Consider the following 17,504-nt stretch of genomic DNA (forward strand, 5'->3'; position numbering starts at 1 on the left):
AAAGCACCAGGAAGTTGAAAAATATACATTAGTTTGTTTTTATTCTTTGCAATCTACAGCAAAAACACTTGCTTGTTACTGGGTAAGTGGTAGGTCTGCATATTTACCACCACAAAATGCCAGGGAATGTGCCTACCTTCAGAAGGGCAGCAAATTCACAACATCAGATTTGTGTGTAAGCAGAAATCATTACTTAAATGCAACTGCCTTTTTCCACCCTACACCCCCAAAGACAGAAAAATTGTGTAAGAAATTCCCTAGTGTTCCTATATTCAATAATGAAAGAGAGTAGGTAATTTGCAGAAAAGCAAGAATTAAAAAAGCGCTGCTGCAAAGAATCAACCACACTACCCCGGGGTGCTACATGTGATGGGAGCCCAGAGCTTGATCCCACCAGCACCCCACGAGGCTCCCATTGACCTTGGCAGGGGGACACCGCATGCAGATGCCTCTGAGGCATAGAGCCTTCAGTCAGAGAGCCCCGAGACGGGGCTTGCCATCACTTCTGCACAGAGCTGCTGTAGCTTCCGTGATGCCGCGTCGCTGAGGCTGCATATTTTTCATGGATTGGGTAATTTCCACGGGCTTTGTTTTGTTATTTTTAAATCCCTACCTTTTACAGAGCTAGCTCCAAGATTCAAATGCACATATTCAGAAGTATCTCGGGCTCATCTGTAGGATTTTTTTTGCTGATGGGTAAGTTGTTGTAATAGTAATCGGTGTAACACAGAACCAAAAGCCTAGGGGTGGCACAGATAGCTAGGAGCATACAAAAGGCAAATTAATGAACTGTGGGAGGTCACATTACATATTTTACCATCAAAACATGGATAGAAGTTGCTCTGGCAAAATGATTGCAGGCTGCAGGTATTGGGTCAGAAAAAAGCACTACTTAAGAATAAGGAAATACTTACTTTCTTAAAATATTTTCCTTTCATATGCTGGAAATCAGCATATGAAATCACATTGTCATTTGGTTGTTAGTTCTTCTACTGTGTAGTAGAGTACATGTTTCTTCCCAAATAATGACATAAGCTCTGACCCACACGAGGCACAGAACAGTTCACACACAGCACAGGATGAGGGAGGCTGAAGAGAGCTAAAATACTGCATGTGATGCTTGGGTGAAACACCTTTCCATGGGAAACTTCCTAAAAAAGGGGTGTCATCTTTGCATGATCACTTCCTATGGGGAGAGGGTGCTCATTCCTACATGTTTCTGCTGAAAGTCATTCATTTTAGCCATCCAAAAATGACCCTTCATTTTGAAATCTGAGGTAGAGTTTGAGAAATAAGTTGAAAAAGTGTCAGCGTAAAGCAGAATGTCTCCAGCTTGTCACTGTTATCACACGCCAGTCCCTCCACACCACCCCAATTTTAGGTACCTCACCCTCTGGTGTCACAGCCTATTGGGGTCCTGTACATTCTGTGGGCACGGCAGCTCCACCCTCCCACCCGTGATGGGAATGGAAAACTGATGGATTTCCACATGGCTTTCTCACATCAGCATTTCCAGCACTGCCACCACCAGCGCCCCGATGAGCCCACGCCATGTCTGTGGTTACTGGTGCTACTGCCTGCCCCGGGCACCAGGCTCCAGACACACACAACTGTCGCTCACATATTTAGAAATCTATTTTTAAAGGAAAATAAGCAAACAACTGTGCTTTTTCTGCCTGTCAGAAAGATCACCCAACAAGCTGTTGCCGGCGGGGCACTCAGTGGGCAGCAGGGCAGGCCTGGTGGGGCAAGCCCTATGCCCCAGCTCACGGCTCACACTGAAGGGTAGCAATGGCCTCCAGACAGCCTGGCATACCTAGGCTTCAGCAGGAATGAGCAGTGTGGGCTCACCCAGCAGCTCAACACAGCCGTCAGAGCTGTCACCTCAGAAAGAAAAAGCCATCCTGGTCCTTCCTGCCTCCCTGTGACCAAAGGGCAATGCCACCTTCAGCCAAGCTCCACCACAGGATATCAGTCTGGACTTTGGCTCAAACAGATGGCCCTCAGCCCCTGGTCTAGATGCTCCAGCATTGCCATCCTCACCCTCCCACTGCTGGGTCGGAGATGAGAGAATCAAATGGCTCTAGGGGTGGGAATATGGATCCCATGGCTGAGCAACACACATACTCAGTGCACCCTGTAGGTACACAACAGACCCAAGCGCTTTGCTCATCCAAACAACAGAAAAATTCATGCAACACCCTCCTTGGCCTGTTACAGATACTCTGCCCTCCATTAGCAATATGAGTTGAGCTATTATTTTTAATTATCACTAGGTGCAGGAGTGGCTGAGATATCCTTTCCATCGGTGACTTTTAGGGCCCAGGAGGCGATGTGGAGAGGGGCCATTTGTACAAGGAGGAGAAAAGCCTCTTTTCTGTTTACTTTAAGAAAGCTTCATATTGACTTCCATTTATCTTCCAATAAGTCCTTGTCCAACATGGCAAGGAATGTAAGCTGTTCCAAGGGCAGGTGCTCCTTAATGAGAGAACTGAAAACTCCTTTTCTTTTTCTTCTTCTCCATTCATTGAAAAGAAAAGAGAAAAGGGGGGAAAAAATAAAAGAGTTAGAAAATGGCATGAAAGCATATTACCAGTAAATTGTTTCCACTGTGTTTGTGACTGTTCTTAATGTTTTATGAATATGCTAAGAAATTTGCTCAGGCATTTTTCCTTGGGCACTCCAGTTAATTACTTATTCAGAGTGCTTCTACTCCGTTCCTTGCAAAATGTGTTGTGCATTAATTCTGATTATGTACAAAAACCCACCTGCAAGGAAAAACTCTGAATCAGTAATGCTGATAAAATGAGCAGCTCTCCTGGGGCTCTACCGAGAAACAGGATACTGGACAGAATTAGAATCTTGTAGCTAAGGCTATTCATAATGTCATTAACATAAAGGCAATTAAATGAGTTTTTAACCTACAACCCTTTATTGTTATTAATGAACATTAGAAAAACACAGGAGATAAAATTGGTAATTATCCCTGCACCAAGCTATGCAATAATGTGTTTAAATATAAAAACAAAACAAATGATTATTGTTAGTATTTTCAGTAGCAGAAGCCCCAAGGAGCAGCTCAGTCACATTTAATCACATGGTACTACACCAAGAGGGTTAATTAAACGAGGGCTTTACCTTCAGCACGCTCGGTTATTCTGTTTAATATGGAATCAACAAACAGCAACGTGAACCTATGAAATATTCCAGGCTGTGGCTCCTACCTTCAGGTTAGCCACCTTTCCCGAAATGGAGGGCGCCTTCATTTCCTTCAGGACAAGTAGCTGCAGTCCTGCAATTGAGTTTTTATTGTAACATGCTTTCAGAACCAATTCCAGAAACAACTGTATAAATCCCAGCTCATAGCCTGGACTTGCAATTCTGTAGGAAAGATTTTGGAGTCAGAGAGAGATGTACATTTTAAAGGAGATGGTAAATGAGGCTCCAGCACCACTGCACAGCCGAAGAGCCTCCAGTTCCATTTTTTATGCAAACTATTGTATCCTCTACACAAGCAGTCATAAATTACAGAGTATCTTCTTAAGGGGAAATACATTAAAGCTCAGTGAAATAGCCTATATCTGGGAACAGATTTGAACTTATTAATTCAATTAAAGTTTTATGATTTAATTCTCCAGAATGGCTTAGCATCTATCTTTTTAAATTCTTTCCTTTTTTTTTTTTTTTTTTTTTTTTTCCCAATATGTATTTACACTGTTCCACAGTTTCAGATATCCATTTTCTGGGCACTGGGTAGCTTTCCAAGAAAAGGGTAGATGTGGCACTGGGTGACATGGTGTAGTGGGCATGGTGGTGATGGGTTGACGGTTGGCCTGGGTGGCTTTAGTGATGTCTTCCAACCTAAATGATTCTGCAATAATTAACAGATGACAATGAACACATCTTCCCTTCCACCTCACCAGACAAGCTTTCCCAAGAAAGGTGTCCCTCAGCATGTCCAGGTATGACACTACAAAATCATGTTTTACCTAAGGACAAGGTGGGACCTGGCCTCAGCTGCACCAAGTGGGGTGTGACTGCTGGAGAGCCCCTAGGGCTGGCGTCTGGGCAGTGGGGACAGCACCTGGACAAGACTAGGCACGGAGTATGTGATGGGAACACAGCAAGCAGGCTTTCCCTAGAAGATGCCCTTCATAGGCCTGCAGAAGGAAAGTGAGAAACTGAAAGATCCAGTTAAAAGGGAAATAACCAGACTGCTACCTTTCTGCTTGGAAAGTCTGCCTAGAGAGACAGCAGAAGAGGCATTAAGAAAAGACAAACAGAAAAGGACGAACAATTAGCAGCAGGGTTTGTAGCAGTAAACAGTGCCAGACAAACCAGCTGCTGCTTCTGACAGACATCCCAGCTAGGAAGAAGACAATGTGACAACTTCGACATATGAAAGAGCTTGCAAAGCGGTGCTTGTTAACCAAACCAAACATTTTGTGATTGCAAGTACCTGTATTGCCCCATTACACTGGGAAATCTGCAACAGCTCCAAGCCTGTTCTAGTGAGAGGTGAAACCACCCACTCTGCTTAGATAGGGGCTGAGTCTATGGAAGAAGTGGGGTTCACTGCAAGTGCAGGAGATGAGGGGGAGGTAGAGGAATAAGCATCAGAAGAGTTTTTAAGAGCAAAACTCATTTGTGACCTACTGTGCAGCAGGCAGAGCCTGGGGCAGGAGGGATACACTTGCTCGATGGGCTGAAGCCGCTGTATGTCTCACTTCCATGTCACATCCATGCCCAGGGCATTGCTACTCCCAAGCCCTCCTGCAAGCACAGGCACCACCCTGCAGCGCTGCGTGGGATCGCTGTACCGAGGCACTGTGTTGTCAGACAGCAAGTCCTGGGCAGCTGCAGGATTATAACCAACAGCTCCCTCAGATCAGTTCACAGCTCTAAATACCTGAAAGTGTTTGCCCCAACAGCCACAGATTTCTCTTCCTCCTGATGTAGAAGCTGATCGCATTTGCTTGTGTAAGCCTGCTATCCGCTGGTGTAACGGGGAAAGGCCCAGGCTGTTCAAGTGCTGTAGAGGCACAGAAATGACATGCATACTAACCAGCTTCTCCCAGTAAAATAAGCACCGCTGATTTAGCTTCTTTTGAACTGTGAGCTGTTGCAGAAGCCACTAAGCCAGGTGAGCTGTGGTTGGGGTGGGAGGAGGCCCCAGCACTGTGTGCACAAGCCCAGCCCCTACAGTGCCACCTGGCATCACCACAGTGTCATCACTGTGCACATGGCACTGCACATGCCATGCTGCACACACATGGAAGAACTCAGCCTGTTCTAGTATGACAAATCCCATCTTCTCTATGAGCTTAGTCATGAAAGAGCTACCAAATCTATATTTTATTTATAGTATTTTAGTGGATAAGTGACACTTGTGTACCTTTTTTTGCCAGCTATCAAGTGTTTACAGTAACAACCAGTTGTCTGTCACCCAGAGGGCTGGCACCTGTCTGGATAATAGCACAACTCAATATTCCCAAAGTAACAGATTTCTGTAAGAGAGGAAAAATCAATAACTGTGACAAGCGCTATCCATTAGAGCCCAAGAGCAGAGGGCAAACGATTGGAAGATGTCATTTGTTTAATATAACGATGCTGTAAATGAAAGCCCTTACAACTGAGCCGTGTGGGATAAAACGTCCTTTCAAAGGGAAGGTGGCCATGGACCAGATCTGCTTGACTTCCCAGGGCCAGGATGGTCAAGGGCAGTGGAAGCTCGGGATTCCCATCCTGCCAGTGCCCCCCGAGATTAATTGACACCCACACACAGGCCAGGGCAGGGCGGCTGCTTGCACCAGGCACCAGTATCCCCTCCCAGTCCAGAGGCAGAAATGCTTTTTCCCACAGAGCTCTGCCTTTTGAGCAATACGTACATACAAAATCTGCATTGAAATCTATTTATGTGCTTACGGTATAGGTTCACGCTTTACAGAACAGTGTTTCTAAACTCTCAGTGAAGGGACAGTAGGAGGGAATTGGACTTGGTCGTGCAGACACCAGCCTACCCTCTGCCACTTGGGCTGATGTTTCCCTTCTAAATGGCATTTCGGTGCTGGCCTGGCACACCACCCTGCACCCTCTCCTGGATTAGCTCTTGGGTGCCATATGGTACAAATGGCCCAGCACACGCTCTCGCAGTCAGTGTTTAAAAACCTGCCAAACTGCTGCCTGCCTTGGCAGCCTGCCTGGCAGCTCCATGGGCTGCAAAGGGAGCATGACGCTGCCTGGATGTAATTGAGATGGTGTTGTTCCAGGCCTGCCGCCATGGTGCCAGCAGCAGTGCTCCCCTCACCCCCTTTCTCCCCACTGGCACCTACAGACATTCCTGTGCATGCAGCCCTCTGTGGCCTCACTCCTCCATCCTGAGTCCTGTCACTGGTGCCAGGAAGTTGTTTTTGTCCAGCACCTTCCCACAAACAAGGCAGAGCAGGGACCACAGGCAGTTGCCACACGTGTCAGCCATTCAGCGTCACTCAGTGCTGGCAGAGGAACCTGCAAATTTCCAGTCACTTTCTATTAAGCAAATGTTGCAGGTCCTAATAGGAAGACTTTGTGTTGTACCTTGGTGGCTCAACAACTGCAGATAACCTCCAGTAGAGCACCAACTATCAGGAGCCTTCATCCTTTGTGCACAGGACTTCAAAGGGCAATGTTATCTATCTGTACTTGTGTGTCATTTAGCTCTTGTTGAACTAAGAAATGCTTTTCAGCTGTAATATGAGTAAGTAGAAGAAAAGCAATATTAGAATAAAAAACATGAAGGGAAACAGGATGAAAACCTATCTGACAGATAGTGGTGGCTATACTGGTAGCTCCCATGCAGTAGCAAAGCAAGCAGCAGCACTGACTTTGTGATGTATTCGATGAAATATTTGTACGATGTGCCTACACAAAACTTGAGATGAAACACTCTCTTTAGAAGCTTTTGATAGAAGAGAAGTGGCTTTGCCATTACTTCTGTTTGTGAAATGAAAGCGATGTGGATTCACAGTGCTCCAGGATAGGGCTGCTGACGGTGCAGTGACAGCCACACCGGTGCTGCATGTTTGTTGTTTACTTCATGCTAAGCGGAAGGAACTTCTTTGCTGTCATCGTACCCTGGAATACAGTGAAACCTAACCCATGCCCAGTGCACGCAGAAATTTCAAACCAGTAATATTTATTACCCTTGCAGATACAGCACATTTCTTGTTGTCAGTGCCACTTGCAGAGTTCTGGTGAAAATAAAAGGGCATTTGCATCCAGAGTGTAACAGTGCACTCTGACAGCAGGAGCTGTTAGGGCCATGGCACTGAGGGATGCACCTCTCATCCAGGAGAAAGCCTCCTCCTAGCACATGGAGGACTCGGGGACCCTACCAGGATAGAGCATGGCCTGGGCACAGGGCCCATGAGCGAGTGTCAGCAAGGGCACAGCAATTCCCCTGCTCTGGCAGCCTGGTGTTTGACCTGCTGGCCAGCATTGCGTCTGGACAAAGAGACCCAGGTACAAGGATCCTACAAGAATCACGCTGCCTGAAAGAATCTGAGTCAAAGTGTTTCACAAGCAATCAGTTCTACCATCAACCTGGCAGGTTCCTAGGCTCAGGTAAATATAATGTAGCACAACTCCTCCCTTTTCCCCAAACAATCACAGGAACAGCACAGCATGATAGACCTGGGCACCCAGCTGTGTGAAAGGCAAATCCAGGCACACATGTGGGGCTGGAGAAGAGCACAGAGGCCAAAAGATCATTCTCATTAGCAATGTGTCATTGAGCCACAACATGTCTAACAAACAAGACACACTGCTTGGAGAAAATGGTGTCCATTCCAGATGACTTAAGACAATCAGTTTTTGGAAAGACAATGAGTAAAGGAGCTTACATTTATCTAGTTTACATCACTAAACAAATCCTCTTCTGCAGATCCCAGTCCTGAGGCATTCCTGGGACACGGTGCCTGGGAGGGGCAGATCTCAGGACAACAGACTCACAGAATTTTAGGGCTTGAAAGGAACCTCTGGAGATCCTCCAGTTCAACCTCCTACTAAAGTGGACTGTCTATAGGACGTTGAACAGAAAAACATCCAGGTGGGTTTTGAATATCTCCGGAGTAGAAGAATCCACAGCCTCCCCAGGCAGCCTGTTCCAGTGCTCTGCCATCCCTGAAGTAAAGAAGTTTTTCTTCAAGTTCATACTGACCTTCCTATTTTCCAGTTTGTGCCTGTTGTTCCTTATCCTGTCACTGGGCACCACAGAAGAGAGCTCACTCCATCCACTAGACACCCACTAGATATTTATAAGCATTAATAAGATCCCCCCCTTATACTTCTCCAGGCTGAACAGCCTCAGGTCTCAGCCTTTCCCACATGGGAGATGCTCCAGGACCCTCATCATCTTTGTGGCCCTCCACTGGACTCTCCAGCAATTCTCTGTCTTTCTTGAACTGAGGAGCCCAAAACTGGACACAGTACTCTAGATATGACCTCACCAGGGCAGAGTACAGGGGGAGGATCACTTGCTTCAACATTCTGGCAACACATCCCATCCTAATGCATCCCAGGGAAGCCATTGACCTCTTGGCCACAAGGGCACACTGCAGCTCATGGCCAACCAGGACACCTAGGTCCTTTTCTTCAGAGCTTCTCTCCAGCAGATCAGCCCCTAACCTGTACTGATGCGTGCAGTTATTCCTCTCCAGGTGTAGAATCCTATGCTTGCCATTGTTGAACCCCATCAGGTTCTTCTCTGCACAATTCTCCAGCCTGTCCACGTATCAGTGAATGGTAGCAATGTCTTCCGGTGCATCAGCCACTCCTTCCAGCTTTGTAGCATCACAAACTTGCTGAGAGCTGGGGGGAACACTGCTAGCTACAGCCCTCCAACCAGACTGTGCTGCTGATCACAACCTTCTGAGCTCTGCCAGTCAGCCAGTTCTCACCCATTTCACTTCCACTCATCTAGCCCACACTCCATTTGCTTACCTGCAGACTTCTGTGGAGCACTTACACTCATACCGTGGCAGTGGTGTGGAAAGAGCAGAGCTGAATGAATACCTCGGACACGTGCAACAGCCCACAGAGAAAGCCAGGCTTGTTTATAACAAGAGCTCCACCACAAGTGCTCACCAACAGCCAAGTACTTCAGATCTCAAACTAATTGTGTAAAAATGTATTTGTGGGCAATAATATTAAGCCAAATGATTTCTTGAAAGCAGTGCCATAACTACATCTGGATCATGTCTAAGCAGAAAGCACAGTTTCCTGTGATTTCAACACAAAGACTTCACTCCCAAGTAACTACCCTTTTTCACAGAGCCCCAAACGTATGAAAACCCCACCAAACCCAATTCTTTTAAACTGATCTGAAGTTCATAGCCAGTACCTATACATTTCTTCTTATTTCAGGCACTGATCCCAAACCTGAGAAAATTGCCAGCACTATTGGCATGCTCAGGACAAGTCCCAGACTGGGCTGGGAGGGAAGGGATCTGGAGCAGAGCCAGCTCTTTCCACAGCTGAGCCATTCACCAGCCACAAAGATCGTGGAGGGGGGGGGGGGGGGGGGTTCCGCGTGCTAAAAGGCTGAGTCCCCTTAACTGCTGCTAGTTCATGGCTTCCCAAAGACTTTAAGGATCTGGGACTTCACAGAATCACAGAAGCAGCAAGCAATGCTCCTCAAGTAATGCAGGAGCTGCTTCCATGGGTGTAGCTGATGTAGGAGCTGCGGCTGGCTTTGCACTTTCACGACCCAGTAAAGCAAAGCAGGATTTGCTTTCACCTGCATGCCCATCTCCTGTTAATTGGTGACAGCCGCAATCAGCCCTTCCTCAGCACATTGGAGGGCCTTCTTCCTGGGAGTCAGCAGCATCAGGAAGCACAGGCGTGCATCAAGGAAACCTGCTGCTAGTAAAACAGGGCTCCTGCCTGGTTTCATTTCAGCTACAGGGCACTACAGAAAGACAGGCCTTTGTATTAGAGATATCTGCTACCCTGCTTCCTCCTCACTGAATATGTTTTTGCAGAGCTGTTCTTTGCAGTCAAAAAACTTGCACGTTACCGACAAGCGCGTATTACAATGAGAATATTTTATTGGACTTTGATGAGGCTGGAACTAGAAAACATTGCTGTAATCATCGAGATCCCTGCACTGAAAGGACATACTGTTAGCTGAAGTAAATATGTTGCTCTGAATTTCTGACTTAATTGACAGAACATTTTATAGTGTGAACTTCAAAATCTCATTAGGAATGTATCAGACTGAGGCCCTGTGCCTGTAACATTGGTAATACAGACATAAAGTCAGGCCCACGCTGCGCTCATATCATTTCTTCATCAAGCAGCCAGGAGATTCCAAGCGTAATTCAATGCAATCAGCTATAATTCTTCATGGCAGTATTTAAAACTGAATTGGATTAAAAGAAATACCACCACCAAAGCGTGGCCTGGAGAGAAATCCCACAATTTCCAGGTGATCCCAGGTCCCATCCATACCTGGCATGCCTAAGCTAGAGAAATGAAGTGGTTGTCCTGCAGACCCCAGGGCTTAGCAAGGCTTCTCATGCCAGCACAGAGCAGCTCTGCAGGTAGCACCCAGCACAGCACACATGGCACTCACCTGTGCCACCCCTGCCATCCCCACTCATCATGGAAATACAGCTTAATTCAGCAGCTCCACTGATGGCATTACAGAACGAAGAACAAAAGGCTCCTGCAGATGTTCCATCCCTGCCTGCTCCACATACAGCTGCACACTACTCATCAATCCCAGTCCTATTCTGGTTGTGCTCACCCCTGCCTGTAATTCACACCCACACTGATTGCACTGGCAAAGGTAGACGGGGTTATCCAGATATACAACCGCATTAACCTGCCGCAAGATGCTTTATGGACAGACAAGCTCATTTTCCTTAGCTGTAAGAAATTTGGAGGGAAGGAGATTGGAGTGATTACATATACAGAAGCAAATAAAGCAAAGCAAGCAAGAATGCCTCGCACAGATATTGTCACTCGGCAGTGAACTACCAGAGGCTGCAGTAAGGGGACACAAAACAAGCTGCCACCAGCACCCATGCCTCTGCTCAGCCATCCCAGCCCTGTGGGGCACTGTTGCTGGAGGCTGAGGGCTGGCAAACACCCTGCTCCATAGGGCAAAGCCCCACTGACATCACTGGGTCTGTTCCTCTCCAAATTAATGAATCATAGAATCATTGAGGTTGGAAAGACCACTAAGATCATCTAGATCAACCACCAAGCCACCCCCACCATACCCAATAGCAACATCCCTCTGTGCTACATCTACACATTTGTTGAACACCTCCAGAGATGGTGACTCCACCATTTCCCTGCACAGCCTGTTCCAGTGCATTACCACTCTTTGAAATTCTTCCTAATATCCAACCTGAAGCTCCCCTGTTGCAACTTAAGGCCATTGCTTCTTGTCCTATAGCTGTTACCTGAGAGAGTGGCCCTCACTCCCCTTGCTTCCACCTCCTTTCAGGTATCTGTAGAGAGCAATAAAGAAAATAAATAAATAAATAAATCCCTGAACTTCCTTTTCTCCAGACTGAACCATCCTGTTTCCCTCAGTTGCTCCCCTTCATACTTGTGCTCCAGATTCAGTTCTGTTGTCCTTCTTTGGGCACATTCCAGGTTTTAATATCTGCTGAGTCCAGCTGCACACACATTAAAACATCCACCACATTGCCCATGTACTGATGATGGAGTAAGCCTTACAGCCCGTTAGCATGTGCCCATCACAGCTCTTTCAGTAGCCACACGGAGCGACCAGGGAGTTCTTCCCTTCACACCTCTTGTCATGACAGGCATTTGGAAAAGGTCTTTACTAACAGAAGTTTTTAATCAATTATACTGTCATTTTCCCCAAGGTGTCTGGCATAAAATGGACCCCAGGAGCATCCCCTCCCTCGAGCACAGACAGTGTTGCCCGGTAGAAGCTGCACCAGTCCCTGCTGATACACCCACACCCTTCTGCAACAAGAAGTCACAGGGTATGGGAGATCTGAACAGCTGTTCAAGTGAATGGCTCTCCTCATACAGCCTCCTTCAAGAAAATCTGAAACATGGCTGAGAACACTCTTTATATCATCAGTATAATGAAAGAAAAGAAACATGGGTCAAACAAAGCAGAAAAATAACGGGTCAAACCCTGAAGAGCAAACTCCCTGTTTTCTTTCAGCTTGACAAACCCAGACTTAGCAGTGAGGTGCTTGCGGGCAGCCGAGCCTGCAGCAGGCAGTTCCTCAGCAGAGGCACACAGCCGCCCCTGACTGTATTGGGCAGTGTTACAGGAGGTCATAATTTCAGATGGATGATCTGATCTCAGAGCATCCCCTGGTGTAATGAGTACAAGCAAGCTTTTCTTCCATCTCTAGATCTTTTTGTTTCTCTGTTTTGCACTTTGCGAAACAGACTTCTGATGGCTGCAGGAAGAACCTGGCCGGGCAGAACACCACCTCCAGACCAGTGCTCCTTCATAGCCACAGGGCTCATACTGGGCAAAGGGCCAGGCTGCAGCCAGGCCAGCTTCCATTCTGCTCCATGGGGCTGCCCATCTGGGGCAGGCACAGCCCTGGGCAGAGTACAAGGCCTTGCGTAGCTCAACCTGACAGCACACGGCTACAGCACACCAGGCCAAACTCAGGAGTGCTCTGAATACAAATCACACATGATCAAGGCACAATTTGAATGCTATGCTGGTGGATAGAAATATATTTTTTCTAACTAATCTTGTGTTAACAATTCTTTCTCAAACAAACACCCTTTTTTCACCTGGCTCCGAAGATGTTGCTTGCAGTGATGGAGCTCCCAGCTGCCTCACCTCTCAGCCAACATGATGCCTTCATATTTCATTTAAACAAAACTTATCATCTACAAGCAAAGAAGGAGGATGTGTGAATGTCTAAAGCTTATGTAAATTAAGAGGCTGCACACACAGGTCCTAAAAATAGTGGATAATAACAGCATTTCTTCACTATACTATAATTACGGGTGCACTGTCATCCCTTCTATTCTCTGTAAGGTCACAGTTGTATTATACAAAATTTACAGTATATTATCAGTTAAAAACACAATAATTAGCAAGCACACGTTGTCTTTCTTGAGCACCAGTGATGAACATTCACATTCATGAAAAAAAGCACATGGCTTGCTTTATGTGGACAACACACACTTAAATTTAATCATCAACTCCTGCTCTCCAGTTTTGCTATTATAACACTATTTGCCGAAATCTTACTGCACCGTTGGGATGAATTTGTCCTTAACAAAGTGTATGGGAACTGCTGAATCATGGCCTGAACCTCTGATTGACCACCTGAGGTGCGCAATGAGTCAGCCCTGGGAGCACAGGTGAAGACAATTCTCTTGTGCTGCCAGAAGGGATGGAGCCTGGCTGCACCTCTCCTAGATCCATTTAAGAGCTGACTACCCCTGGGGAAGGATCTCTTCTGGAGATTGCTTCTCTTGGAGTCTTCTCAGTGAGCTCAGGACATGCTTTCCATCCATTCTTCTTTAGTGTGATAACCTGTCCAGCCTCAGTTTCCTATATATTTCTGAATTATAGCATCCGTATATTCGTTGATTACACACAAAGAGACAAGGAGATGGAGATCTCACTATCACATCACTGATATATGCCTATGCAGAATTATGAAGTTTGAAGAAATACATTTGACTTATTCTACAATGACTTCTATGTAACTATAGAACCTCTCAGTTGTTGTTCTGAACAGCACAGTGAACACCTGCATGTGCCACTCTGAAAGCTTTATTCACAGAATAAGGAATATTCAGAGAGCCTTTTCTTGTATACAATATTTTTGGCTTCCTTACCCACTAGAAGCTGAAAAAAATGTCCAATCCATGTGAAAACTTAGAGAAAAGCATCACTAAAAGGCTGCACCAGTCATCATCACTGGATAATGAGCTTGAAAAAATTTTATGATTTTCTCCAAGGATAAATGAACTTCTGACATGAAGCAACTAAGCATCTACCTGTTATTAGCACAGCCAGCATATTACAGATCGAGGGACCCAAAAGTGGCACTGCAGGAAGGAGGCCAGGAGCTGTGCTGAGCCATGCTGGCTGCTGGTCTGCCCCTGTTACCCTTCTCTGGGGACTTCCCAGGAAAACTCCTCCATCCAAACAAGACCAGTGACAGTGGAATTGCCTGCTTGGCTCTTAAAGACTCTAGTAATATGCACCGAGGGAGAGGCCATGGTCTGACAGCCTTCTCTTTCCCCCAGAGTAAAACATAAAAACACATCTCGGTGGCAAAGAGAGCACAGTTTGAAGCGCATCCCCAGTTAATTATATCCGAAAGAGAAATAATAAAATAAACTATTAAATTTTAGAACTCCCTCTTTAAAGCATTAAGCGTTTTGTTACTGTGGTGCAGTTAAATTGCATGCTGGGCTGTGCTTTGCATTGCTTTATAGGGAGGTAAGGAAAGAGTTTTGTTACGAAATCAGACATTCCAAGCAGATTCCATCCCATACTGACCTCCAATACCCAGCAGATAACATTAGCACTAGTTGCTGCCCAGCAAGGTACCTGTCAGAGGGACACCCATAGGTCTCATGTTTCTGGATGCAGGGCACCGCATCTGCCCCAGCTCCGGGACCACGCGTACCTGGATGGCAGGAGTGACACTGGCATAAGAGACAGCTCTTTGCAACAGCTATCTAGGATTTGCTATGTCTTTGGAAATGAGAATTATTTCATACAGCCCTGCAGGGGTGGGCAGAAACCATCTCATTTAGGATGGTCTGCCTGTTCCTGACAGCCCAGAGCCATCAAGCTGTGATTAAAAACATCCAGAGGTGCGTTTATGAACGGTTCAACCCAGCAGGTCTTTCACATCCAGAAAACAGAAATATTTTCTGTAGTTTAACAAGTTATTGAAAGGTCAATCCAGAAAATATCTGGCAATAAAGGTAGTCAGACATTTCTGTTTCATCTCCTCTGGTGAGGGCAGTGTAGCTCAGCTGGCAGAGACTTACCTCGGGCTATAGCTCACCCTGTGAGGACTCGTTCCTGCCTCGCTCTTGTTATTTACGTACCACACTGCGCAACACCCACCTAGGTGCTTTAGAAATGTAAGCTGAAAAAACACCCAGCTTTCCTCAGATGCAGGAGAAAGCAGCACTTCCCAGGCTTCCAGTGTTCAAGTGATTGACAATGAGCACTCCCTCAGCTGTGCTGGAGTTAGCAGATTGGCCACAGGTGATGGAAAGCTATCCTCCTTTGTAGCTTTGCTTTATGTAGGGACATCTTCTAAAAACATTTGCTCCATGCACCCAGCACAGTCCCATCACCAACTGCTAACGAGTGCTCACAGAGCTGGTGGTGATATTGTTATTTTGGTACAGACCACCTGCAATATCTTTCTACCACACCTACCATCATTTCTGGGCATGAATTCATACCAGAAATAAGTGGTTATATTGAAAAAGAATTAAAAAAGGACTCCTTTAACAGAGTGCTGACAACAGAGATGGTGGTGAAGCCACAATCCCTGGAGGTGTTCAAGAAACATGTAAATGCATCACTGAGGGATTTGAGTTAGTGGGCACAGTGGGAATGGGTTGATAGTTTGACTTGGTGACCTTAGTGATCTTTTCCAACCTTAATAATTCTAGAAGTGCATGGAAACTCAGTGATATTTGAGCAGTTTTGTTCCTTGCCCACTTCTTGTCCCAACCACTTTCTGTCTCCCCACCCCTGACCCTGCTGGCTTTGAAGAAGCTGACACCTGAACTCAGTGTAGCTCACTGGCTGCGCAAGATGAAAAGCACCTGAGCCATCCTCAGGATAGGACCGTGACCTCCACAGCATTATAACTGCACCTGTGAAATCCTGGTTCTTTCAGTAAATAATCCAGGTTTTGAATCAGACAACATTTAATATTTAATAGCATTTGATAGAGTGCCCACATCAGGGAAGAAAGCTGTAGGGAGAACAGCAGCCAGCAGAAGGCTGGCAGAAGCCCGGAACATCACCACTGACACTGTGGGTGCCGGCCCCAGGCCTGGATGCAGGAGGCAGGGATTCAGCAAGGCACTGCTAGGGATCCTATGGGCTGCAGGCTGGGCTGGTGGGTGGCACCGAGCAGACAGAATGCTGCCGAGCCCTTTCCAAGCCTGTGTTTGTTGGGAAACATCAAAGCCGGCAGAATAGTAGGTGTCCCAAAATGTCTTAATTCAGAGAATTAGTGTTAACCGAGTCTGATTAGCTCCATTTATCTCTAATTAATTACCTTTACCTAATTAGACACCCTGTTTCCAGTAGACATGGAGTCAAGTAGACTAGATTATTAGTGTAGTCACTGTGCCTTTACAAAATCCTGAAATTAATGAAACGTGCAAAAGAATCCGCAGCTTTAATTGCACAGGTGTTGCCTTATGGCAAAGCTTTATCATCTGATTACACCAAGGGATTATTAGTGACTTTTTATATAGAGGATGAGCCTGTGAAATGTACCTTAGCAACAGCTCATTAGTTTAGGGTTGTTACTGTATTATTTATTACATTCAGCCTGCCCCATTATCTAGATTGATTCATGGACCTGTATTTTCCTCCCCTCTGTGAGGGAAATAAATAAGCACCGCCCGGCTCCCGCAGCCCAGCTGCAGCGAGGGGCAGCAGCACTGCTCAGCTCCCGATAGCCGCCCTTTACAATAAAGCTTTAAAGTTGATTTAAATAAAACTCTTTTTTTTCCTTCCCTCCCTCAGCAAAGTTATCAATTCAAGCTTCTGTCAAACAGGGATGCTTTCAGCATGCCAGCCAAACAGTTTGGGCCATCTTAAATCTTTTCAGATAAGTAAAAATACAGTATGATTGAAGAATGAAATACAATATATTTATATCCAAAATAATTTCTTCTCCTGTAAGTCATCCTTTATGAAATCCATCAGAAATATTTCATTTTGATATTTCCCGTAACGGCTGGGTTGTTGGTTACCTCCGAAGAAGTAAACCTGAGGGCTTGGAGCTTTTGCCAGCCAGGAGAGCTGCCTGTGTGGCAGAACCCAGACAAAGCTGCACAGCAGCCTGTGTGTTGGAGCCATCTTCCCTTGCGGAAGCCTCCCAGGCCAGGAAGGCTTCACCACTCCGACCTGCATCTTCCTCACAGCCCCCTGGATCTGGGTCTGGCCAAACGCCACTGTGGGACCAGATTGCAGCACTGCGGGCCCAGTCCAACAGGCAGACTTGGTATATGACAGCACGATGCACCTTTATGGTTTCTGTGGCATACATCTAAAAGGCATCGCCCTGCATCAGTCGCCCAATATTAATGATGTCTTGGGAGCACACTCCAAATGAAAGCTGCTTGACCGGCACCTAGCTGTAGGAAATGGCTGTGGCACCCACTTGTCATAGGCCAGGTAGGACTGCTGCTCTTCCAATATACCACCCCAACAAATATAGCCCAAAGAGGGTCCCACAAGGACAAAGCTGGGCTCTGGCTGTAGGGTTCTGGTGCAC

Source organism: Tetrao urogallus, assembly GCF_951394365.1.
Source record: "Tetrao urogallus genome assembly, chromosome: 5".
NCBI lineage: Eukaryota > Metazoa > Chordata > Aves > Galliformes > Phasianidae > Tetrao > Tetrao urogallus.